The 27,469-nt window shown below is 37.2% G+C and overlaps 1 protein-coding gene across 1 annotated transcript in view; it reads right to left on the bottom strand.

Annotated features, from left to right (window-relative positions):
• TRPC4 (transient receptor potential cation channel subfamily C member 4) overlaps positions 1–27,469 on the bottom strand; it is a 141,174-nt gene that overhangs the window by 91,922 nt on the left and 21,783 nt on the right. The gene's annotated exons all lie outside the window — the stretch shown is intronic.

Genomic DNA, 27,469 nt, shown 5'->3' with positions numbered 1-27,469 from the left:
CTGGGTCTATCTTCTACCTGGGTTTAAAAAAAAAAGGCGGGAGGGGAAGAGAAAAAGTTGACCTCAAAGAACAAGGTACACAAAAAATATTTCCCTCTTCTGTTCAATTAGAGGTTCAACAGCTTATTAGATGAAGAACTGTAGCTTCTTGTAATTTTCTTGGTTGATAATGCAAGTTGCAGTAACCAACTATCTTTTCCTCCACTCCCTTCAGTCATTAAAATAAAATCTCTGTTGAGATCCTAGTTTGAAAAAGATAATACATATTTTTATTATTGTTAGGGCTTTATTCATAAAAAAAGAATCACTAAACACTGTGAGGAACATAGTAATTATGTGCTCAATTTTTTCTTATGCAGTGCAATAAGAGGTAAGTACAAAAGTACAAAGGCTGTTACTGAGTTGTTTTCTTTGTTTTCCACAGCAGATCAACAGGGCTTGAGGCAGGCAGGAGAAAGCAAAGGAAACACCTGAGCAAAATTCTCCTCCAGATTAATGTACAGAAGCTGAGGAATTGCTATCCTTTGCTAGAGGTTTCCCAGTTCTCCCTACAAAATGGTATCAGTTTGCAGTCTGGGCTACTAAAGATTGCAGAATATGTTCTGTTAATCTCACTCTAAATAAAATACAGTGCAGATCCATTGCACAGATTTATACTCCTCAAACAGATACGACATTTTTATTCTTAATGCACTGTATTTTACCAGTTAGATTTTCACTCTTTCTTTTCAAAACTTCAAATCTAGAAGGAAAAAAGTGTATATTCAGATCCAAATTTACATATTTAAACGTAGGAGTTTACAAGTATTTATCTACAAGAAAGGTGGGCTGCCATATTCCCATGACAGCCATAGAGATTTAGAGTTTCATTCCTCTGCTCACAAATTGTGATCTGGTGCTGGATGCTGAAGGACATCCTGCCTGACCAGCTGCCACTTAGGTCTCAAAAATGGCTCTACCTTATAGCTGTCAGACAGATGTTAACCCACAACAATGTACACACCTTATTTCTCAAGACATGTGGAGAAAACTAAGAGACTGCAACTGGAAGGTCAATGCTAAAAGCTCCTCTCTTTTGAGAGCATGGATATGACTAAACAGATCATTATCTCCCTGTTTATCGTGAGTAAAACCAGGAATTAGCTTGTACCAATGAAACAGAGCATCACAGAGGTGCTTATAGTAGAAGAGTTCAACAACCTACAGATGGGATCTATCATGATTTCACTAGGGTGATTTGGGGGGTTTCTTTTTTCTTTATTTTTATGGTAAGTCTGAGGAAGATCTGTTATTGCTTCACTGTATGCCATACAGAAGATACTTGTTGGAAGCGATTTTGCTTACTTTTCCATGCTTCTTGAAAATTAGATCTGAGCTTAGTTTGTCTCTTTCAGGAGAGACACATTAAGAACACATTGACATTCTTCTAAATAGCTGTCCTCTGCTAATCTTTCTTTCTTGCCTGCACCACGTCCTGAAAATAATTAATAGATAAAGTCTTGTATTAACTAATATTTATGTTTACAAGCAATTAGAAAGCAGAGATTGACTGATGATACAAAACACTCTTGAAAGATGATATAAACATCAAATATAGCGGTTCATGTGTGTTTGGAAAAAATAAAAAAAAAATAGTGTTGTATAAAAACTTCAACTGTACTGTCACATGTAAAAGCACCCATATGATAGATTTACACCATGAGGCACATACTGACAGCTGTAACAGATAGGAGGAGTCAGCAGAGGTAAGTCTCCAACAGCTTTGAGCTTCTCTTCAGGAATAAGACACTAAAGAAACAGGAAGTCCAATACACTAGGACGGTGTGATGGAAATGAAAGAAAAAAATTATGGTGCAAAACTTGGAAAAATTGTAACTATAGTTTCTACAGAGTCTGTAGACCTGACACATAGTAAAAACTACACAGAAGAAATAAAGATAAAATAACTCTCTCTAAATAAATATATAGTGCTTCCTGTCATGTCAAAGAAATATCATCAGTACCTGAACAGGAAAATTACATTAAAAAAAGGAAACTATAATACTTTGACAGAAAATAGATTCATAGGAGAAAAGATTTCTTTCTTAACGTGCAGGTTTATTTACACCTGCTACAGACAATTTCAAATTATATGGGACTGTTTCCCTCATGTTTTGTTTTTCAGGCTGGAATGGCAACATTTTGCCTTCTTTGTAAACCTTTAACATTTCCACTCTATTTATCATTATTTAATAATTTGATAATTCTTAAGAAAATCTGATGTTATTAATTTTACTGATGCTGAATAAATAATAGGAATTTTTTTCTGTTGCTGCTATGCCACGTGTGTGTGTGTATATATATACATATATATCTATGTCTCCATCTTATAATCCCAGATACATTGAAGTTTCCCCATCAAAAATAAAGCTAAAAAAACAAACCAAAACAAAACCAAAAAAACAATCAGAATTCCTTAGCATTTTCCCAGCCTCTACGTTTGCCATATTTGCTTCCTCTACACATATGATCATATCCTCCCTGTTTTTCCAGGAAACCCTGACTTGCATTTCCCTTGCATGCTGTCCCCTAGTCCAAAACACTATCATAGCCATGTGCAGGATGAGTATTGGAGTGACCCATCAACAGGCACCAAGGGCCTCTGTGACAAGCAATTTGTACTGCCAGTCACTGCAACGGTGCTTAAAGATTGCAACCCTTTCAGAGATAGGATAAGACCAATGACAAAACATCTTCAGCAAATGACCAGCTGGAGGGACATGGATGTACTCCATAGTATACACATGTTCAATTTCTGAAATTCTCACTGATGCTACTCTTTTAAAGACACTTAATTCCAACGCTGACCACTGTTACTCTTACTATACCAGTATTATACTAGACAGCTTCTTCTCTGTTGTCATCAAAAGCACACTTCTGATTTTGCTCATGAGTTTGTTTTTAAGACTATTTTCATGGGGAAAAAAAAGGTGAAACTTCATTAGTAACTATGGTGTCACCCTGCTCAGCAAACCAGAACATTTATGACAAGTGTATAACATTCTGATTTCTCTGTGATCTTCTGAAACTATTTTATATGCAATTTTCATGGCAAAGGAAAGTTTCCTACATTTGCTATGTTTATGGAAGTATGAAATTTTCTTTCTAAAATAGATGTGTGACATACCAACTTTAATCTGATACAGAACCCTATTTGATACACAGTAAAAATGATGTTCAAAGAGAATTTTGGAAAGCAAGACACTAGCTCTGATAAATCCCTGTCTAAACGAAGCATAAAGTTCCTTTACTGTCAGTCACCAGAACAGATTGTTTCATTTCAACAAGAACAAAAGCAATGCAGATAAGCCTTTGATTTCTGAACCCAGTATCAGTCCAGATACTGGCATGTAACCAAACATCTAGACAAGTAACAAACATGCCTCTGGCACTGAAGTCAATTGGATAGGCTCTGCCTATATTGTTAAACATACCTCATCCCTGAATAGGGCAGCTGAATGAGAACTGTCTATTGGGAATAATTTGGGGTCCATGCTAACTCCTACACTTGGCCTAGGAATTGCATAGGAAGATTGAGCCAACAATTGGATTGATTCCAGGGACTGCTCAAACAACTTCAGCTGCAGGTGATAGAATTTCACTGCCCATGCATGCCTTTAGCACTGTTTATTTTACAATTGCTATAGCTGGCAATACAGTATATGGGGTCCTCACCTGAAAGTAATTTTTCATAGTTAGAACTACAATTCCCTTCAGACTTGAAAGCTAGCAATAGCAAAAGCAGTAATTTGGACTTTAATAGTAGGTCATACATGCAGGAGATAAACTGAATAGCTCAGTGTGGTGTATCTCCCCTCTGAGGCAGTTGATTAATTTGAAAAAGGGCTAAACCTCTTGTTTGTGCTCTGCTTTAAAGTACCCTATAATCCAAGTTGTAATAAAAGAAAGAACATGATCCAGTATACAGCTGTAGTGGATATTGGGACGCAGGCTGTCATGTTGTCTGCTTAAGTATGTTCTGGCTTCACAATCATCAAGGCAGGACATCAGCTAGAAAGAACAACTTTCAGGGGCCAAGATACAATGGATATATGACAGATTAAACTCTACCACCATTTTATGTGAGCATCTTAAAAGATCAAGCCAAAGGAGAGTGCAAATGCTGACACAATGTGACAAGCTTTTAATGCAGGGACACAGGCCGCTGCCTTAGGATTTTTTTGGTTGTTGCTGCTTTGCAAATTTTAAAACAGGATGCCATTTCATAGCATTTTGTGTAGGTTTAAAGCATGGTGCTTCATATATAGTGTACAGATATTTTTTAACTTCACTTGATGCTGAACAGGAGGAAACTTTCTTCTTCTGGGGCTGATGCCACATAAAATCTTTGTTGAGAATGACAGGTTCTTCTTTTAACATTGACCTTTAAAGTCAGGGCTGGTATTGGCTTGAGGTTTGAGAAATATCAAAATATTAAAAAAAATTCTTTGAGAGATATTAGAAATTATTAACATATTACAGAGGGGTAGGATGATTTGGGGTCAGGCATGTTGTATTGCAAAGCTACATAATTTTAAAATTCAGAGATATTTAAGAACTTGCTTATTCAAATGCATCTAAAACTGAGGCAAATTTCATTCACTTTATGGGCAAAAATATCAGATAGCTCCCCCATAAAATAACTCACAGACCACTAACCACCAAGTCACAGAAGTATCATTAGATGACCATATTACATTAGTTCATCTTCCCACTTCTATTTAAACTAGAAAAAGGCACTCTTTGGAGAAAAACAAGATGCATAGTTTCCTCTTCCTGAGGGGTAGCAGTACACAAATATCCTTGGGAATCTGTGGGAATGACCCTGAAGCCTGAGATATTAGTTCTTGCTCAGAAGGGAATAGTGAAGCATTTAAATCTGCTAGCATACAAAGGAATGAGACTGCTTTCCAGTGATTGACAGGACCTTTTTCTTTGAAATGATGGTGGATGAATGATGTAAATCCACCCTACATGTGGTAGGCAGCCAGTTTGGGGTGGGAAGGACAGAGAAGGCAATAACACAGATAATGATCTTAATGAGTGACTGCACCATCCAGTTGAGTTGACCTTCCTGTCTCCTTGGCTGGTGTTCTTCCTCTGGGTAAATTAAAGTTGCTCTCCAAAATAGTTTCCAAGAGTAAGTACTTCAGTGTCATCTGGCTACACATAAGGCTGCCTTTCAGCATTTCCAACAGTAGCGCTGACCTACTGCTCTGTGGATGTGATTCTGCAGCAGTCACACAGCATGGCAACATTTCTCAGGAGAGATGGGGAGTGGGCTGTCCCCTGCTCATGGAAAGAGTGGGTGGTCTTTCTTCAAAGGGAGAAAGCATGGGAGAAGAAAGAAATGCACAATTTTGCTTGAGAAATCAAACTAGGTTGAGTAGAAAGGGTTTGACTGTACAAGTTCGCTTGGGAACAAAAGGAGAGAGGATGCAAGTTAGCTTGGGAAATTTGGAACAGGAGCATTACTTGTGGGAGTTACGCTGGAAGTGGCAGTGACTTTTCTATGTTTCAGGATATGTTCTCACACAGAACCACGTCTTTGCATGCTTCACATGATGAAGTTCCAGGCAGCATGCTGTTTGGCCAGAAAAGGGAAGGTTTGGGCAGACTGCCCAAATATTTGTAGTTAAGACTTGTTAATAAAAACACTCCTTGTGGGTCCATTTTCAGATGTACAGGCCAAGTCATCCGGAGGATAAGTTAAAACACTTTCTAGTATGTAGGGCCAACAGAGAACCAGCTGTGAAAAGATCTGTTTACAAACTTATAGGCTCACATAAGCATTTGAGTACTAGCTGCTGCCATCAGAGTGATGTGTCTATTTTGTGGGGAGCCTTGAAAGAGGCTGAACTAAAATAAAACAAAAGCTGACAATAAATAAAATCTAGTTAGGGGAAATTTCAGGTTTGGAAATTAACTGGCCTTTTTCCACTCACATTCTTAATGGTTCTGCCCTCTCACTGCTTAGAGACATTCGAGTCAGTGCATTTTAGTATATTTTACTAAAGGACTTCATAAACCTAAAATCAGACAAACTTGTTATCTAAGCTTACCTACAAATAACAACCCATTAACTCAAGTAAAAAGAATTCTCATGATCAATAAAATTAAAATCAAATTTATATTGAAGCAAACCATTTAGAATCTACAGGAGACAATCAATCTAATTAGTTAGATAACACAAAATGTAGTTATACAAGTCTAGAAAAAGATGGTCACCCATTGATGATAATCCCCAACAAAAGAATTTGATTGCAATCAGTGATATATATAATTTTGTTAGTTAACTAGTCTAACACCAAAACCTAATTACTATCTGGACCAAAGCCCAACAAAAATAATGACAACATTTTCCTCAACAAATTGCATAATTATGTGATGACTAAGCCCTTCCAGCCCTTGTATCAATAAGGAGATTTCAAAGAATAGAATAGAATAAAATAACAAAAGTCTGACAACTCCTGTTTACCAGAAGTCATAAAATGACAGCTTCATGTAACTCAGGACCTTTAAATGTATAGAACAGAACATGCCCTAATGAATAGCTTGATAATGTATTATATAAGGCTTCTTAAATCCAGGGGACCAGTTCTTTCCAGAAATTTGCCTACATGGCCAAATTGTCATTTTATGCTTATGCCTAAATAGTATTCAGGATTAAAAGTCTAATGTTAAATTAAAACAGGAGTGAAAAATCTAAATAGTAACAATAAGAGAATTTTCATTGTCAAGGGCTGATGAAATCGGAAAGCTGTCATAGGGTTTCCCTGGCTTACAAAGGCATGTCTATTATAGTGCTCTATAGATCTGTGAGCCATCAGCAATTATGTGAGATTTGTAATAACTCAAATACTTTGAGCACCCTTCAGGAAGTTTGTATTTTCTTTCTTGTGTGGGGAAAGGTCAGAAGAATGCACCAGCATATTACAACATAAAAACTTTAAAAACCAGATCACCTGAAGAACAAATCTAGATCAACATTCAGTTATGAACTGCTTTCTGAAGTATTATGTAAGGTCTTTTCTCATAAATAATGACTCTTCTCCCAAACATAAAATTAATTATTACAGCATGTTATTCACAGAAAAAATATATTTGACAGGTAGGAAAACACAAAATAATTGATACATAAAACTTTCACTGGGGAAAATGCATGTTGTCATGATTTCCAACAGGCAGAAGATAAATTACACACTCTTTTAGCCCAGTTTTTCACTCATTTAGTTTAAAAAGTAATCATTCATATTTATCTCTGGAAATAAGTAGTAAGCAACTTCATTTTGAAGCACCTGAGTTATGCCTTCTGTACCTCAAGGTGGAGTGGACAAGTTCATCTAAAGCTAGTCTAACTCAGATTCTCAGTGTAGGAAAACCTCCTTGGCAAGACAATCAAATAAAAATTGAAGAGAACAGGGATGACATTAAAATTTTAGGAAAAAACTCTTTGAAACAGTATTTTAATTATCAAGAAGTCCAGATGTTATGAGAGATTGACAGACTTGAGGATTACTATAAATACCTCATCTGAACTATGACACAAGGCAGGTCAAGAGAAGATCTGAATGGCTTCCTGGTCCTGAGAAGCCTGAACTGGAAAAGGCATCCTGAGCCACCAAACCCATCCTCTCGCACAGGCAGCTCTCTTGAAGAATCTGACTCTGAAAAGGTCAGACTCCCTGTTAGAAGTGGCTGGGATTCCCCTGCTTGATCCAGCTTCACCTCCACTGCTTCTGTGAGTGACAGTGCCTCATTCCTCTGGCATGACAATTTCATCAGTCCTAAATTAGGTTCAGCTGTTGAGGACAACTCAAAGGATTATCCTTCCTAGCATATTTGGAGAAAAAGCTATCTTTTCGTAGACTTCCTTTTCCAGGCTGCACAAACCTGGCTCCTTTACAGCTCCAGCCCATTCCTTGCACACTGGTGCCACCTGAAACACCCCAAGGTGCCCTATCTGTCCCCAGGGGTTGCCCTGAAAGAGCACAAGTCTCCTCTAGCTCTTATGTCACACCCCAAACCCATAGTACCCTCATGCATTTAACTAGCAACAGATGTCTAAAAGTGGTCAGCTGACTTGAACCTTCCATCTCCTTCTGTTTGCACTATGCCTTTGCCATACCACCTTTCCTGGGTGACTGAAGTGTACGTTACTCCAAGACACACTTCCCTGCATTCTCATACAATGATTTCAAAATACTTCTCTATCTTATGCTTAGATCTCTATTTTACTTTATTAAGTTCTAGACCTACTATCACCTTGTTCAAGACTGTATCATAATCATCAGCCTTCATTGTGGTAATAACCCATGTTCTTTTCCTCCTCAGCTGTTTTCAGTCAATAAACTTCTAGTGAAAGATAAAAAAATAATTTTTCAAAATATTCTATAAATGCTTGTGGTACTTAATTCTGAAATGATGCATATAGGTAAGAACTTCTTTACTTCCAGCAGTCTGCTTCCCCTGCAGTGCTTCAGTTTCAGTCGCTTTTCTTTTTTCTTCAATGTATCACACAGGTCTCTGCCTCTGTTAGTACTCAGTAAGTCTTTGACTCTATGACCTCTTGTAGTTATGAATGTCAAATGTTCCTTCCCTGTGAACAGCATGAACTTTATATTTGAAAACTTGTTCTAAATATACCCATTACCATTTTATTTTATTGAGTAAGATAGGTGGAATATAAATACAAGTGAGGCAAAACAAAGGCAAACATCAAGAGGTTGAAAGTTACAGTGTTTACTTCTGTTTTCAAGTAAGTAAAATGACATCTACTTCATATCAGTGAATGTAAGAGGTAAATACTGTAGATATTATCCACATTCAGTTGTGCTGTACCTAGATGCAATATACCTAAATTTAGACAGCTTGTTAAGATTTCTAAGTTGGAACGTATTTATCTTGGTCTCTTTCTAGAGTTAGCAGAAAAAGAGAAGGAAAGTCCTGATGCAAATAATTCAGTCAAATCTCCATTTATTTCTTTTGACTGGAATAGGTGGTTATGAATCTAAGCCTGAACATCTGCATTTGAAGAAGTCTCTGAACCAAAGATGTTCATAAGGTTCATTTGGAAAAGGAAAAAATGGCAAATAAGAAGTTGCATTTGATCAAAACCAAAGGAATACAAATGTACAAAGAAACATATGCCCTATCTTGATTAGGAATATCAGGAATATCTCCTGATATGTGGGATATGCAGGTTCCTGTCACTATTGTAATCAATGATCTATCAGCAGGCTATGGGTCAATCTTATTTTGGAAAGATTTCCCTTTATTGGAATTTTTTTCTTACTCCAATCCTCTTCTAAGTATGAATACATACAACAGCACATAAGGGATTGCACTGTGAGTTATGGCACATCTTCCCTTTCAGATACTGTGTTAAAACAAAAAATCAAACCATTGGTGGCCATAAAAAATCTCATGAACTGTCTTGAAACATTAAAGAAGGTCATCCATTTTCAAGGGATATGTATGTGCAACTCATTATAGCTGGTAAGGGAAGTAATACTTTTCTCTGAAATCAGTTTTCCAAGAGGTGAAACCAACCTAAGCTACATAAAGAAGTTGAACTTCAAATACATATATGCAAGCTATTAACATTTTTCTTCACTGTGCAGGTGAATCCTACATTCTCCATAGCCCCCTGTGTGCTAATGTTGCACAGTTAGTTACATACTGAGTGTATGAATTTTTTTTCAAACTCAGTTGTTAGTGATGCAGTTTCCACTTTTTGGTTTTTTTCTTCTGGAGATAAGACTATATACGTAGCTAATAACAATCCCTGTAACCCAAAGGTAAAACCAGCTGTTAGTAACCAGGCTATACATTTCTACTAATTGTCATGCTCTGTCTTGAAAGTAATCAGTTTCTTGACTCTATGCATCTACTACAGTATCATTGTAAAATACACTTTTTAAAATCCTGATTTTCAGTCTAAAATTAATCAAAGAAAATTCATACTCCTTTTTTTTTCTATTTCTAGCATCTGGTTATGGAATAACTATTTGAACTACCCAACATATATCTTCATGATGCATTTGTAGAAAATAATAATATCTTAGGCTCTTTGACTGGGTTTCTGAGTCACTCTGGGATTCATCTAAAATGAAGGATTAAGGTTATATTTAATGGTAATAGACAGACTGCCTGCATTGGTGTTTCCCCTTTAAGAAGGGTTTCAGCTTTCTTTCTGACTGCAGGGAACAGAAAGAAATTGAAATAAAGCTGTTTTGATACTGATATTCTGGACTAAATTTATTTGTGTGAGCAAGGAATAAACTAATATTACTAATATGAATGAGAACAGTTTGGTGTAGCTACTAATGAATAGTCTATAAACACAACATAGGTTTAGATACTATCCAATAGCTGCAGCATTTTATATTTCATTTTCTCCCTTATTAAATTGCCATATTGATATGAGATCAGGCCAATGTTTTGAATAATAAGCAAATTATTCCAAAGCATAATGTTTCTAAACTTTCATTTAAGAAAATTTTAACATGATTTTTAAAAATAACATCAGGTTCTATCCAAGCCAATGCAGGCTCTCAGAAGATTGTATTTTATAAAAAACAGAACACATTTGGAAGTATTTACACATAGATCTTGGAACATAAGAGATCAACATAGGAGATCAACTGGTTTCAGCTTTCAAGTAAGTGCAAGATAGAAGACAGAGACCCCAGCCAAGAAGAATTGTAATTACCAGGAAAATTTGCTAGAGTGAAAGTGAAAGGCAAACCAAGACAGAAGATTGTCTATCAAGCATGTAGAAGTGAACATATCAGGATATGGACATATCAGGACCTGATGAAAGAAAAAAAAAGTATGAAAAATAGATATTTTGGGAGAAGAGTAGAGAACTGGAACAAACAAACAAACAAAAGAACAAATGAAATTGCAAAGAAAATTATGAAAATCTAAGGATGACTCTGCTAGAAATTCCATGCACAGGAGGTACATTAACTAAATAAGGAGCAGGTTATTCTGGCCTGACAGTAACATCTTCCCTGAAAGCACAGCTACCACATTTTATTAAAGCAGTGTGCACTCCAGCCATTGCTTCCCTTCAACTCAAGCAGTGTCCTCAGCAGGGATCTCCATTGATCCCTGCTGGGCTGTGCTGCTTCGCAGGGCTCACATTACCCATGAGGCCATCCACAGCCTGCTATGATGGACACTGCTCACTGCTGAAGTGGGTCAGTGCCCTGATGTTCTGGGCACTAAAACACCAGTGGTTTCTATTCAAGGAAATCTAAAATTACGACATTCTTTCCATTGAGAGCTGCAGCCCCAGACATGCAGTAGCCCTTAACAAATAATCAGGAACTGTCAACATATTATCATCCATTACAAAAACAGTTGATATTGTTTTACCAGACCTCTGAGGAGAAAAAGAGGGAAAAAAAATGAAAATAATACCTTTTAAAATTTATGCTTGTGAATGGATAGACGACTTCTTTTAGGAATGATAAGAATCAAAATATGCAAAGTGATTTTATTTTTTTGATAGCAGCAAAAATTTAAGACTATCAGATGTCATGGATAGCATGTTACTGAAGTGGACATCCCTCAGTTCTCTACACTCATTGCTAGGAACAAGGGGGTAAATTAAATTGCCAGTGGTACATACTATGCTTAAGTGCTTACTTAGCTCTGGTTTTGTAAAGAAATGCTGGAAAACGCTTTAATGTTATTCACAGTAACCATTTTCATGGTAAAAATGGGCAATTTTGTTTTTTAGAAGTGGAACTGTTTCTACACTAATCACGGTCATTTGTTTAGACAGTTAGACAAATGGGACTAATTCAAGGGTAGTGTAATTTAGACATTGCCTTTACAGAGTAGTTCCAAAGCTCATTGCACAGTGGCATGTCAGGGAGAACTTAATCAAGCTAATTGTCTCAAAACATAAGGTCAACCTCAAGGTAGAAAAAACAGCTGTTAATAAAGCACTCCTCAGAAACAATTACTGAGTTTGACTGAACGAGAGTATCTTGATCCTGCATTTTACAGAGATCAGTAAGAGTAAAAAATGTCCATCATTTTTAGCAGTGGCTTAGCAACTGACAGGACTGGAATAGAAAAGAAACTATAACAACATAAGAACAACAAGAAATGGGCAGTGCATCATGCAACAGAATGTGTCTACTAGAATATGGTAAATAACATAGAATTGAGAATTATACCCAGTGGCAGGGGATCCTAAAAGTAGTCTCATATTTATTTCTGAAAAGCAACTGATTGTTTGGATGAGAGCTGTGTCAAAGTGCTGCATATATTTGACAATCATTTACTGGCAAGTTTTTGGCATTTTGCTTCAGGCAATCCATGTCCTTAGACTTCTTTTTGGCAGATAAAACCGTGGGTGGGATGCAGTTCAAGGTTAAGACACCTACGTTAAATGTCTAAATATAGACATCGACATGTGAGTTAAGTCCCCAAACTCCTTCTGTTGTCAGTGGATAACCAGGATGGGATTATATTTTCTAAAGAGAGAGTCTAATGACCTTTAAGGTATTCTACATGCCTGAGACAACCATGGGGACTGGCCAAATAGAGTATACCCTTCTTTGTCCACAAGTAGTATCCAAGAAGGATGCCATCTGAGATGTCACTAGACATTTACCTATTAGTCAACTTTATCACAGCTTTATTCAGTAGAACTAGAAGCACTTGCAGAGCAATTCAGCTCTACTTAGATATCCACATGCCAGTCAGTTTCAGCTCTTGATGGGCTACCTTCTCACCTACTACACTTATTATGGGCACCTGCATGTAGATCCTGTGTGGGTCTGGAGGCAAATCCTGCATGCTGAGCAGAATTCAGTTGCCTGAATATCGATGTGTAGAGCCACAAGATGATATATTAGGGTTTCAGAGATGAACTGCGTCAGGTGAGAGATATGACAGGCAAGAAACTGGCTGCCTCTAGGGCAGGTATGCTCTGCCAGGTTACTCACTAGGAAAAGCCAAGGAGCACACTGAGTTTAGATATCTGCTAAGAAAGAATACAGATCATCTGCAGCAAGGCAGCTGAAACACCGGGGGTGTTACTGTAAAAATGCTCCTTGGCTTTGCAGTCTATAAAAAAGTCACCCACTGGGGCATAGGGATGGAAAGGAGCATGTCTCTTCTCCCCATGGTGTCAGTGGGTCAGCACAGACAGACCTCAAAGCTGCTGGCAGCATACTGCAGTGGATGGGAGATGCCTGTGCAGCTGCACGTCATTGCACATGTAGAGTTTGCCATGCACTTGTTGCTACTAATAGTAAAAACAAGACTGACTCCTATTAAATCAATACCTGATGTGAAAATGAAGTCGTAATACATTGGCAGCCATCGTTTGGCACTTATGATGCTGTTGCAGGCACTGCTCCACTTTTGGGGCAATTAAAGTTTTGCCTTGACATAAAGTGCTAACAGGCAGCCAGGTGTTATCATCCCACAACTTGGTACCCTGTTACTCCACATTTGAGCAAACGTCAGAGCCCTTCTGGGCTGCCATCTGGTTATTTCTGATCTATGATATTTGTCTCACTACTTGCCCCACTAGAGATATACACTGCTAGGATTAAATCAGAGGTGCAAAAATTTCCCAATAATTTTCATAGATACATGATTACCATATCACATTAGAAAAGCAAAACAGCTCAGAATATAAATTATAAACACATATGCATGTATTTCAACACTAGGAGATAATGTTTCACAGTCCAACACACTTCACTATTCAAAATACTTTCCAGTTATTCCACCAATATTTTATTTTGTTAACTTTTATCACATTACTTCCAACTGTACTCACACTGACCTACTTAAGTAAATTTTGATATCAGCCTGATTATTGACAACCACTCATCCAAGTTGTTTTCATCTATGACATCTATTAACTGGAAAGATTTGGAGCGTACTTGACACACGACTGCCTTTTGCTAGGAGACAATGGGCAAAGCTTTCTAGTGTATTCTCAACTTTTTGCTGTCACATTTTCATTATGTGACAGTATGACTTCAGTATCATGCATCACCTCTGAAGCAAAAGTCTTTATCCGTACCTTTACCTTCACATTTCTTCAATCGACTTTTCATTCTATCAACACATCTACTCAAAAAGAAAAAAAAAAAACATTAACCCAAACCAGACTAAACCAAAAATAGAAAGTATAAAGGAAATTAAGCCAGTGTTCTTTTGAGAACACTTCCAGCAGCCTATCTGCAAAACTGGTTTGTGTCAGGTGAGAAGGTAGAAGTGAAGAATTGAGTTGGCTAGTGACCAGCTCTACTTCTACAAATCCAGCATGATTTGATGAGAGCAGATGTATGACTGCTAAAATAGCTAATCTCTGCCACATTTTTTTTAACTGTGCAAAGCAAGGCTGATCAAGAACAACCACCAAAGAGGAAGCAGGAGCAGGTGTACCTGTGCCTGCCATGACAAGAACTCTGCTGTCATATATTCAGAAAACCACCTGCTACCACACAGATCGCCATGTGACAGAACTAAGGCATTAGGAAGGCACCAGTTTGCTTACTAAGAAATTCTTTGTGCTCCTCAAAAGCATGTGGAAATCTTCAGTGGGTCATGACAGTGCACTGGAGCTTAAGCATTATGCTTTCATGATGTTATGCCTAGAAGAATAGACACTAACACAGCATCTGCCTCAGCAAATATCACAGTGCAGTAGCAACAGACCTCCTTGCTGAAATCCCTGTATTTCAGATGACTTATATCAGGTGAGCTCTATCCTGGTCCTGCAGGCTAAGTGTTAGCAGCTGGAGTGTGGTAGGAATGCTTCTGGAGTGAATGATCAGACTTTGGATCCTGTGGAGGAATCCAGTCCATATACTTCAGGCTGCGCTACAGTGCCAAACAAGATGTGGTAGGAGGAGGAAAAGCAGGAGGGAAAATCACTTAAAAAGGCACTTGGCTGTTATGATACTAGACTAATGTAGATGCAGCTACAATAATTCAATCTCTTGTTTTCAGTTTTGAAACTCTAATGCTCTGATCATTAAATACCTATGAAAGTTACTCCTAGTTCATTGGTACTTGACAGTATTGCAGTTATTTTCATGGGTTCTGGTGGGTAGTACATGGAGTTGCTTAATTTCTTAAGAAGCACTTGGATTAATTAAGGGAAGGAGGGGTCAGTTACCTATATGGCAACATGATTTTTAGTACATGAGTAAATTCTTATCCTCTTTGTTGAGTCCCTTCCAACACAAACTGTTCTATGATTCTGTGATTTAAACCCCACTTCTTTGTTAAAAGACAGTTCTTCCCAAACCCATTGCCTCTCCTTCTCCACAGATGTAGAGGAAATTGTTCAAGTAAAACACTCAGTCTTTATCTTGAAGGTAAGGCATTGTAATATGATTTTCGGGAAAATAAGCTTGGATTACTCCTTTCAAACCAGAAGGACATGTTATTCTTGATGTTCACAAAGTAGTTCGGTGTTCAGAATACTGAGTCAAATCTTGCACAAAGCATTCTGAGATGGTCTATATGCATATATGCTAATCACAGTGTTCTGAAGCATCATATTTCTCAAAATTCCTTCTAAATTTTTCAATTGCAAAAGAAATTAAAAATTCACTACAGTAGGGAAAAGGTAAAGGAGTCTGATGCCAAAGACTAGTGCTTATAGCACTTGCCTGAAAGAGCCAGTGTTCAGTTCCGCATTCAGGACTGCCTAAGGAACTAAAATAGAAACCTTCAGATAGGCATTTTACCAAACACAATGATAGAATTATAACAGGACCGGAATCAGAATATGTTCAAATTTATTACATGGTCTAGAAATTTGGACTATGAACTCAAAATTGAAACATAATTTTTTCCCTATAAACTTTTTGTATGTAATTTGCCATACTGATAATTTGCTCTGCCAGTGTGTAATGTTAATTTTGAACATGCATTGAAAAGTATTTGGACTTATGCTTTCTATGCATTTTGTAGTGTAAGTCAAGTAACCAGCATGTTTAATTTAAAACTGAAAAAATAAAAGTAATTTTTTTTTGGATGGCACTACAGATTTTAAAACTTATAGTTCTTAGACTCTATCCTTGATTTGTACTGACCTCAACAAGTCAAGAGTGATTTGTCTCCAGCTACCTCTAATTTTTTTTTTTCCTTCTTGATTGAAAACAAATCTCTGCGGCTGTTTTTCTAATTTTGTAACTGTTATATATAATGGAACAACAAGGGTAGAATACTATGAAAGATTCATTGGCCTTTTCACTATTCTTCAGAAATACTTCAAGTCAGCCTTGGTGGTGAAATTTTGCTTCAGATGCTAGGATAAGACAAAACTATTTTATGCTTAAAAATATATCCTGAAAAGCCTTCTATAATTGAAGGATTTCCAAATGATTTTGTTCATTTGGAAGTTCAAATCACCTCTGTCATCTAGAAAATTGTGAGAGTTTCTGAATTAATTACCATGTGGCCTTTTTAAAGCAGATCTGCTTAACTGTTAGCACTATGCTGTGTGAATAAAATGCTTTGTGTATTCTTTTACTTAAGATCATGTTCTCCACACACCACCTACAAATGCCTAAAGAGAGCTACATTGTATTGTGATACTATTTTTGATTATTAATAAAAAGAAATCTGAAAAAAAAGCTCCTCACATGAGAGGGAGTTTTGTTCTTCTTAAATGTTTGCTTCAATAGACATGGCAGTATTCCAAATTACAGGGATCGTTCAGATCAAATACATCTTTCTCATGGATGCTTCCTCTGAAAATATACTCATGACTTGAATATTCTACTTGTGTATTTTGCAAAATGCAGGTGGGAGACAAAGATGTCACGCCATCTGGTAGCTTGTCAGGTGAAGGGGATCTGAGATATTTTCTGTTGCTTAAACAACCTTTGAAGTGGATCCAGTTATGACTGTTTTTTAATAGCTGGATTTTTGCAGAATAATGAAACTCAAAGGACTATTTCATCAAACTTGCAGTATAGAGTTTAGGGGGAAAGGCTGTCATCTTGCATCAGGTTAATGCACTACAAATAATTCCCACTCCTGTAACACCATCACTCTCCATTTCAAACAGATAGGCTGCCAAGTGCAACATTCTAAGCTTTTGTCAGCCAACTGGTAAATACTTCTAACTCCTTCATCCCAAGCTTGTAAATCAAGAAAAAATGTAGCTAAAATAAGATATTCTGAATTACATCTTCCACTGTGGTCTAGCCAACAAATAAAACATACCTTATACTTATATAATTTATTTTACTAGAATACCTAGAAGGTAACATCTGAAACACAAAGCAACCACGGTGGTTATTGTACAAGTTATTTTAGAATGTAATGGAAGATGTATGAAAAAAGGAAATAGAACTACAAATGCCCTGTATCACATGCTATGCCAGAAACATTTTTGATAAAAAGAATTGAACTTTTTTCTGTACTTTTTGTGCTCCCTGGCCAATAATTCACATTGAGTGTACCCAGGGCTTCCCATTTAAGAGCATAACAAACTATTTCAAACTGTTTGAGAGGCCCCACGCAAAGAAAATAATCTAATCATAAGAAGATGACAATGCAATAACATCAGTCAGTTTTAAATTGAATGGCATGAGGAACATACTGGAGTGACTAATGCCTGTCTCCAGTAGCTTTTCGAGACAGACACAGAATGGGGCAATTGTGAAAGCTTTCCCATGTCCTGATACTGTCTTTACTCTCACCAAGACAAACACAAGTTTCATATTTGCCCACGACAGTGAGATCATCATTTCTAACTGGCATGTAAACTGTTGTGGAGGGAGGAATTCCTCCCACCTGTTTAGTTGTCTAAATTTAGTTGCCTACAGTAGTCTTAGTTAAATTTAGTTGATTAACTAAGGAAACGCCTCCTTTACAGTCTGTGTAGTGAAACAGGCTGCTACAGATCCCTCATACATAACTTAGGTACTTTAGGATCAGATTAGCTCCTCCTAGAGATTTTGTGGGCTAGAAGGGAGGCTGACACTGATTTGTTTAGATTTAGACATGCCTAAATGAAGTAGAAAGACTTTCAATATGTCATCCAGAAAAGGGATTTAGCCTACAAATTCTTTCCATGCAGAACACATGAGTTATGAAAGGCAGCAGGAGAAGGTTTAATCATGTATTAAACTGTGTTTGGATAGACAGTAATTTAGATCTGTAGTATACATATTTATAGATTCAGAGTTGTTTTGTATAGTGGAATTACTATTAATCTTTGTGACAACTTCAACATTTATATTTGTAAAATAAAAATTGTGACATGCGTGGTTTTAACACTTGATCAATAATGTGTAACTTAAACCTTAATTTAAAAAGGTATTACTTTAATTAATCTTTCAAAGTAGTTACTGTGACGCTCGACACATTTTATCAGTTTTGTGGGACTGTAATATAGTATCTTTAAGAAAACTTTCTTTTTATTTTCATCTGTTATAAAATTATTTTATACTAACATTTTTGACTGAAAACCCTATAGTCATTTATACACTTGCTATACAAAAGGAATTATGACCTTCTGGAAAACATATTTTTCCCTTTCTTTTTGGGTGAACACAATGTCCCTGCTACAACATGTAACTTAAATTACAGCATCACCATATGACAATGCCAGGCACATTGGAGAACTTGGATCTAAAATGGCATGATTTGCAGATTTTAAATCTTTCATTCATGCCACTGTGTGAAGGTCAGATGTTGATGTTTTGAGTTGGTTAAGGACCTTGGAATGTTTTGCTTCTCAGCTTAGAATATTCTTCCCAAGCAGTTGCAGGGCTTGTTCCTGGGCCTAAATCAAGACTCAAAACATTCCACGACCCTTTGCCTTGTAAACTGAAACATCAATATCCGCCCCATATACCGCCCATCCAGAAAGAGGGCACATGGGAGGAAACATCATCACAAATATTCTTACATATTATTTAGGAAAGAGCCACCTTCAAGACATGACAGGAGTTGTAAATAATTAATTAAATTTAAAACCTCCATACATTTATTAATAGGGTTTTCAGCTCATGAAACTTTGAAAGAGAAGATTCCAGGAGACATCAGATTTGCAAATTTTTATTTTATTTTTGCAAATAATTAGACCCTAAGAGTAGCCAGGAAGCAGAATTCTCCAGAGTTTCTGCTGCAATGGAATGTGCACTACACCTTTTAAAACCTGGTGGTGGAACTTAAATTTACTACCTTCAATTTCATGTTCTTTCATAGAGTTTCTTCAAGACACTTATCTTACTGGAGACAGAATAAATATGTTGTTACTAGAAACGAATATTTCAGTAGCATTTCTACCACCATTTCCTATTTTTAACAATTATGTTTATCACTAGGCTTTGTACTTCAGATCATTGCTTATGTTCAGAACTATTTCTTTTCTATTTTTGGATCTTATCCTTCAGAACTAAACATTTCATTCCCACACAACAGCCTTAAAGAGACAGTAAGACCACATAGGAAACTACAAAACTAAATGTTTAAAAACAACTAACCTTGCAACATGTGCACAAAGCATAGCTGCCATGTAACAGAACCTCAACACCTCTAATATATCACAGTTTCTTCCTTGTGGTTCCAAAAAAAAGATCATGGTCAACCAGATGACATGTGCACCCTGACAATAAGCTGTGAAAATAGTTACTTATTACTTAATCCACTGTGTATTTCCTGTTTGGTTCTAAGCATAGAAGACTTTTCCACAGCTGTCCTTCAGACAGTCACTTAGTTGTGAGAAGCATCAACCCCTACTAAATAAGGAGTCAACAACACCACTGATTTTATAATGAAATTCTACTGAACAGCTAGTTTAAATTACAGTATATTCATTAATGAATTGAGATCATTGATCAGGATGAGTCCAAACTGAGACAAAGGAAATCTCTTCATGTGGAAAGCTCTAACTAATTTAGGTCTGCAAGGGGTCAGTGTGATCTAGCAGACCTGCAGAGAGGGGAATCATGTGATCCAGTACAATGGCTTGGGAAATTCAGATGCCAGCACCCAGGAAAACCAGTTGCAGAAAGCTGGCACAAAAAAGGGTGCAGACTGGAGAAAGTGTGGAGAAAGAAAACCTTCACTACCAGAAAGGAAGAAGACAACAGTTTAGGAGAACACCAGAGCTATCACCAATTTCCCTCAGAAGACTGCATCCTGGATACAAATATGCTTCATGAATACTGGAATGTGGGATAAGTTTCACATTTCAGAGGACTCTTCATCCAAAGTAATTTCAGTACTTCCCCAATGATATAATCTATGCCAACAAAAACACTTGTCTGTTGCCATAGCATTTTTACAAGTATTTTGTGTTTTCTGGTGAGTATGGCCTTTCTCGTCCAGCTAAATTACATGAGACGAAAATATTTGAAAAGACATCTCTCCAAAGTTAAGCAAGAAATATGTGGAATCACTGAAGGCTTCTAATTAATGAAATATTTTCTTTCCTCTCACTGGATCATGTAAAAATTCTTAACTTCCCATCTTTATTAGAGATTATACTTAGGAAACTGCTTTGATACTTTTGTGGGGCTTTTTGAATGAATCAGTGACATTTACTCACTGAGTGGATATAGTACGTTATCTCCAAATGAACATTACTGAAGACAGTCCTTAAATTAAGGCCTTAAACCAAAACCAGCTACTGACTTTTACTTAATTACTAAATGTGATAGGACACAAGGCTGAAATGATTACTAAATTAATTACTAAGTGATAAATTGTTTTGTAAGGAGTCAATATATATTAACACAGAACACCAAATGCAATAGAATTACATATAGTTCCAATAGCTGGTCTTTGATGCAATTCTTACTTTTAAAAAAAATAACATGACTTGTTGGCTTAAATTCATAATCATAAACTTTTGTCATAAAAAGTGGCAATAAAATGATGTTTTTTCTTTACTGAATTATCTTTTAAATAGAGTATGAAAGTCATTGATTCAAGAAGTGCCCTGCAAGAAGAACACAATTGAGTTGGAAACAAGCACCTTTCTTTCCATCTTGATTTTTTTCTCTCAGGACAGAGACGAGAAAAAAAAATTCGTCATTTTCCTAAGTCCCATCAGCACTTTCCAAAGTAAATAATACACATAGCTGGGATTATTTTAGTAAATTGTAGAACAATCTCTTATGGTATTTCTTTCTAGAGAAAAGTGAGAATCGATTTTTTTGTATGTTGGTTTGTTTTGCTCTATTTTTTCTATTTAAGCCTATGTGTTAGCAAATGTAGAAGAGATTATACCGTTCACAAATTTTCTCAAATCAAGTATTTTTCAACATGACCTTTTGAGGTGTGTTTATTTATCTGATTTGATCAAATTCATTTTTGAGAACAGTAGATTTACTGATAGTCAGGTGAATTATTGCATCATCTTCCACTGCCTAGAGCATGCAAATAATTCTGCTTCAGAAATAGCTTATGACAAGTTTTTGAAAAAAAAAATTCTCCTTCTATGAAGTTTAATTTATATAATTTTAACTCTAAACAAATCATCCAAATTTCATTTTTTTTCCATAGAACTAAGAGTATAAACTAGTAGTAGCAGCTACTACTAGTTTAGATGAGAATTTATTTTGTTAAAGAACTGCTGTAGTTCTTACATAGTACCTCTACTTCAACAGAAGAGCAAGAGAGGGTGGGAAAGGTACTGGGAAAACAATAACTTGAAAGCTAGAGGGTGTGAAAATATCTAATTAAAGTTGGAGTAATAATCTCTGCTTTGCTGATTTCCTTTGTATGAAAGAAGAGAAACCCAGCAATTATAATCTAAAATAAATTACACTTCATGTAGCCGTTCTGAATGAAAACAGTGTGTGCTGTGCTGATACACGAAAACATAACCTACCCCTGTCTTTGGAGGTGCTCAGATGGTGTGTGGTACAAGCCATGCTGGTAGGTTTAGAGTGGATTCAGTCCTTCATGAATACCAGGAAGCAACTCTTGCCCCTCTGTTTTGTGGTGTAAATGCTGGTACATGGCTGGACAGCTCTCTCCCATGGATTGCACCAAACCGTACATAGTATACGTATAGGGCTTATGAACCATGTATGGACACACATCTTCTCTCTTCTGTATTTTGGTCAGAGCTATGTTTGCTGCTGGATTTATTTGCTCTCATTGAGTTAGATATGAGCAGCAGCTCGTGGTGTGGATATGTAGCTCCTTATAGTGTGGTGCAGGAACCAGCTTAGCTTGAAGAGAAATGGTGGAAATAAAGTCTGGTTATCAACACAATTCCAGCTTGTGGAGACCATAGCTGAAATATTGTGCTGTCAAATATGCCAATAAAAATCAACTTCTTTCTTGGTATTTTTTAGCTCTTTCTCCTCCTTGGGCTACGAAGAAAGTGAAGGGCCTTGAAGGGAAGCCATATGAGGGCCAGCTGAGGTCACTTCTGTTCAGCCTGGACAAGAGGAGACTGAGGGGAGACCTCATAGCAGTATACAAATTCCTTATGAGGGGAAGCAGAAGGGCAGGCACTGATCTATTCTCACTGAACCTGAGGGAGTGGCATAGGGCTGTGCCAGGTGAGGTGTAGGTTAGAAACTAGGAAAAGTCTCCTCACCTGGAGGGTAGTTGGCCACTGGAACAGGCTTCCCAGGGAAGTGGTCACAGCACCAAGCTTGCTAGAATTCAGGAAGTGTTTGGACAATGCTCTCAGGCACATGGTGTGATTCTTTGGGCTGTCCTGTGAAAGGCTGGTAGCTGGACGTTGATGATCCTTGTGGGTCCCTCCCAACTCAGAATATTCTATGATTCTTTGAATCTTCATATAAATTCAAAAAAAATTATTAGATAATTTGTTCTTACATTTCCCAGTGTAGTTATTTGTTCCACCTTGGTGTAACTCCAAGCAGGGAATATTGCTGCAGACAGAGCTCCAGGAACCATTTAATTTAACTTCTCTCAGAGAAGAGAGAGGGAATAACAGTTAAATTGTACTAGCTAATAATCTCTATCTTCCCCATCACAGAAACAACCCAAGGAAATGTTCAGGAAAATAAAGCTAATGTGAATAGACTGCTGCCTGTGTACTTACTTTCTCTCCTCCTCTCCTCTCATGGTATAAAAACCTTCAACTTGGAGGCACAGAGCCCTGGACATTCCATTTTTTGGAAATTTATGCAAATTTAGAGCAGTCTGAATTCAGTTTGTCCCTCACTACTCTGTTCATCTTTTCTATTACTTATTTCAAAGTAATTTTGCGGTAAAATTTAATAACATAGAAAGACTGTGCCAGAGGTGGTAGCTTTGCCCCAGATGTCCAGAAAGCCAGCTGGAAATGCACAATACTTCTAATAGCTGGTCAGTCTGAGTGCAATATTTGGGTCTTCTCTTCTCTTAGTTTTACTGACTTTGATTTACAGTGAATGACAATTCATGAAGCTTGGTAGCAGAATGGATTACGTTCATTACTTTCCACTTCAGATTTCACATGCAGTGATGTAAACTTTTTTTACTCTTAATTTTTTAGGTACACGATACCAAATCTGTGGACACAGAAAAAACCACAATATGAATTATCTGAAAAAGTATTATTACTGAAATATTTATATTTTCCTATTTCTATTTGAATACTTATATTTTTATATTTGCTATGAAAAATGATGACATTTCTTTTATGGATTACATATTTAAAGACCAAAATCAAATGTAATTATGTTATAAAAGACTGAAATAGAGACACCAAACAGATATTTGGATCAAAATGTAAGGTTACAAACATAGCATATATAAAATTTAATGTAATTTCATTAAAAGCCCTCACATATTTAAGTCTTATAGATACCAGATTATGTTAAAAGAAATTTCTATATCTCATATATTTCCCCACTAGTTCTTGCAAGGAAGAACTTCATATTTCTTTGATGAAGTCAGAGAAATGCCACATAGAAATTCAGGGTTCTATATATAAAATATGCAAATAGCAGCTATAAAAGATTCAGGTGATCTGCATAAAGCACCCTCAGGCGAGGTTCATTACACCTTAATGGCACTAAGAATATAAAAAAAAGTCCCATGTGTCCATGTTTAACTGCCTGAAATAAACCAAGAGCCGAACTATGTAATGCTGATTCATTTCCTCAGTAGCTGTTTTGCTCATGTAAAGATCCTCATACAGAAGACAGATCAGCAAGAACCCAGAACACACTACAAAAGGCACCACAGCACCATCACTAAAGGATCTCCATACCGCAAGAAATGTTGGTTCAAGTCTGCCACCATTCTTGCTGTCTCTGAAGTTCTGCCAACCACCCTGTGTTGCTTACTGCAAAATGCTTTCACAGGTGACATTCAAACCTGTTACGAGAATTAAGAGCTTCTGATGCATTCAGGCTAAAGGGGTGGATGCCTTCATGCTTTGAGAGCATTTATCGTCTCTAGAACCATCTTGCTCACACATGCTGAGAGGTTTAAATAAAACCATTTGCAGCCTTCTCCTGAGTCCTGGGCTACAGGCACAGAGGCAATGACAGAGCTAAGGATTCTATTGTCCACCTTTGGCCAGACACAGCTTGCATCACACTGCATTTCTGCTGGCCCAGCAGATCTATGCTCAGGAATTGTATGGTCTGTTCACCCAGAAAAGCGGAGACTGAGTGGAAAAAAAGGTTCTTCCTCCAGAGGGTAGTTGGACACTGGAACAGGCTCCCCAGGAAGTGGTCACAGCACCAAGCCTAACAGTTCAGGAAGCGTCTGGACGATACTGTCAGACACGTGGTGTGACTCTGGGGGATGGTTCTGTGCAGGGATAAGAGTTGGACTTGATGATCCTTGTGGATCCCTTCCAACTCGGCATATTCTGTGATTCTGTGACTTGTCCTCCCTGGATATCTTGACCTCTTCAATAAGAATGAGGTCCAGATCTTACTTAGTGTTTTGTTTCTTGTCTACAGAGGTGGGTAAAATAATATGCCTCAGCTGCACTCAACCTTGTACTGAAGTAAGACAGCCATAAAATGTTTACAGTTTTTTATTTTCTCTATTCTTCCTTTTGGGCAAATATATGCAACCAGCCTGACTGGGATAGGTCTTTAGAATAGCATAGCATAGCATAGCACAGCATACCATAGCATAGCATGGCATAGAACAGAATAGAATAGAACAGAGTATTTCAGTTGGAAGGATCTGCAACAATCATCTACTCCAACTGTCTGACCACTCCAGGGCTGACCAAAAGTTAAAGCATGTTATTAAAGGCATTGTTCAAACACCGTTAAACACTCCCCACAGGCAGCAATGCGCACACTGCTGCGCCACAGTGACTTTTTCTCCCCAGGAGAGGGAGTGTTCAGGTGCCACTTGACCAATATTAAATTACAAATAAGTTTTCATATCCATAAATTGCCAAACGGCTTGAGCTGAGAATAGTGTTTTCACACAATTTTTGCTGACACTCTGGGTGTAAAGATTACTTTTGTGGTTACATGGTAAAGATTTACCTTGTTTGCTTTTCATTGCCTGAAGGATACATGAGGCTGCTTGATGAAGCAAATTGCAGATCAGCTGCATGAAAGCAGGAATAATAAAAGGTCTCAGCAAATTCAAAAGCCCTTTCACAGGGAACACGTCAGCAAAAGATGTAAGTTTCCTCACAGTAATTTTGAAGATTGTAATAGTTAAAGAATATCGAACTGAAAAAATTAATTAGGAATGATGTAGCTTTATATTACATATAGAGGATTGATCACAAAGAAATTAAAATCAAGAAATACTGAATAAAAACTGCCACATTTTCCTTAGTTTACTCTAACATTGCAGCTGAAATAAGGTAAGATTGTAATATTTTGAAAAGCATAAACTTATTGGAACAGTTAGCTTTAATTGATGATATCAGAAGAGGCACAAGCTAGATGCTTGAAAGGGAAAGCCTGTAGCTTTCATTTGAACTTCATTCCTACTCTATTGATTATTCTTAAAGGAAATTACTTTCCTGTTTGTGATACATTGCACTAACACTCAAATACAGCACAGTGAAGTAACATGACAGTGATCACTTCAAAGTACAGTCCTTGCAAGACATACATTTGGGGAGGTTCTACAGTCTACTGCTATTATTCAAGAATACATGACAAAGAGAGAATTCTACTGCTATTATTCAAGAATACATTACAAAGAGGGAATTATAATACTTTATTTTCTAGTCGATACACTTCTGGACTTCACAGTCCCTGTGTGAAGTCTTACCTCAAAACCAGCTGTAAACTGAAAAGTGTAAATATGTTTATTTTCAGGTCTGTCTTCAAGTGTATGGCACCCTGTTTCTGCTAAAGCAGTGCCAATGGGACATCACCTCCCCACTCCTGAGCGGCATGGTGCTGACAGCTCACTGTTTTATTCTGATGTCCATAAACCAGCAAGCCTCAGCTGAAATTGTTCCCTGAAGGAGAGATTATCTCTCTTTTATAAAGTCTGAGACTGAATTTAAATGTATTGATTTCCACAGCAGCACCAAGGCAGCTGATGGCTCAGAGAGGTGAAGTCCTGTCTCTAATGTCAGTCCAAGTGTGAAAGAGGAGACTAGCTTTTATTTGACTGAAATTGTTGGCCGCCATTCTGATGAAGACTAACTCATGGATTTGCTATGGGAAGAAGGAGAGGGCAAGGAGAGCTGTCAAAATCATGGACCTGCCCATCAGCAGCACCCTCTGAGCCTCTTGCTTCTTGTTGCGCTATGAAAGAGGCCCTGTCCCCTTCTTCCTCCCTCACTCATCTGGAATCTCACAAATCACATCTCTTTCACCCCCAAAGCCAACAAGATATTAATGAGCCTATTTTGCCATATTTGGTTGCATTTAAGATTTATAGACACCTTTGGGCATGCAGTGACAGGGAAAACAATCTAGTAGTAGCAGCAACAAGAAAAGAAAATAGCTCTTACCTGAGAACATCTGCTTCTCCAGTTGTAAAGAAGACCAAATTATGTTTTATTACAAGACTGCACAAGTCACACTAGATGAAATTTGCCAAATACATCATCATCTTAAAACAGGCAACAACTTGACTGCTATCATTAAATAAGGTGATGCAGTCCAGATAGTGTTAATGCAGCTTCAGAAAGAAGAACGTAAAAGCAGAATTCTCCAGATCTACCAGTTTATGGAAGAATTTTAAATTGCATATTTAATACCTGTACTTAGAATAAAAGTCTACCCCTCTGGTATTTTAGATAGAATATGATTTTATGAATTTTCATTTTATCTGTGGTGATCTGTCAGAACGAACTTGGGAAACATCCCAGTATGGGAGCCCCAGCCTGGCTCTAAGGGGACACACGATGGATAAGGGAAACCATTCTTATGCCTGTACATGCTGCAGAGAAGATTATATGCTTGGGAGATAATGTTAATATGGGACACCAATCATGATGGATATTTTTTTTCCTGGCAAAGGAACATGGATGATTACCAACTCAGATGGT

The sequence above is a fragment of the Pithys albifrons genome, chromosome 1 (genome assembly GCF_047495875.1).
Source record: "Pithys albifrons albifrons isolate INPA30051 chromosome 1, PitAlb_v1, whole genome shotgun sequence".
Taxonomy (NCBI): Eukaryota; Metazoa; Chordata; class Aves; order Passeriformes; family Thamnophilidae; genus Pithys; species Pithys albifrons.
Note: the sequence above shows the minus strand (reverse complement) of the source record. Positions and strands in the feature narration are given on the sequence as shown.